General features: G+C 29.5%; 1 protein-coding gene across 1 annotated transcript in view; it reads right to left on the reverse strand.

Moving 5' to 3' along the window:
* LOC106881252 (aquaporin-11) overlaps nt 1-560 on the reverse strand; it is a 16,386-nt gene that overhangs the window by 11,577 nt on the left and 4,249 nt on the right. The window lies entirely within an intron of this gene.

Here is a 560-nt window from a genome sequence, read left to right on the forward strand (position 1 = left end):
AACTAATACACCTGCTTGTTGTTCATACACCTGTCTTCGTCTTTTGTTTTTCTATAAACTTCAACTGCATACCGTAAATCCTCGAGTATAGTCCGCTCTTGAGCATAATACACAGGGGATTTTTAGGGGGCTGTACCTCTGAAAAACCTAAAACTTGTGTATAATACGCACCCCTTCTCTAACTTGAGTCAAGGAGGTCTGTATAACGTCCTTGGTTTGTAAACATATATACGGTAACGTCCTTTATTATTATTGTATATATAACATAATGCAAACGTGTAGCTTTTTTGTGCGCTTTGCAGAAAATCAAGAAATAACAGTAATAACGTCAGTGAAAAATAAATATTAAATTGCCTTTACATATTTATCACTAAGAAAATATTCTTTCATTTTTAATCTCGTATATAGTACGCTCTAGAAATTTTGAATTTTAAATTTTGGGAAAAAAGTGCGGATTATACTCGAGAATTTACAGTATGTATGTATGGATAATATATATATAAATAAATAAATATATATATATATAAATAAACAAATCTACACGTATATATAAATAAATA

The sequence above is a fragment of the Octopus bimaculoides genome, chromosome 27 (genome assembly GCF_001194135.2).
Source record: "Octopus bimaculoides isolate UCB-OBI-ISO-001 chromosome 27, ASM119413v2, whole genome shotgun sequence".
Taxonomy (NCBI): domain Eukaryota; kingdom Metazoa; phylum Mollusca; class Cephalopoda; order Octopoda; family Octopodidae; genus Octopus; species Octopus bimaculoides.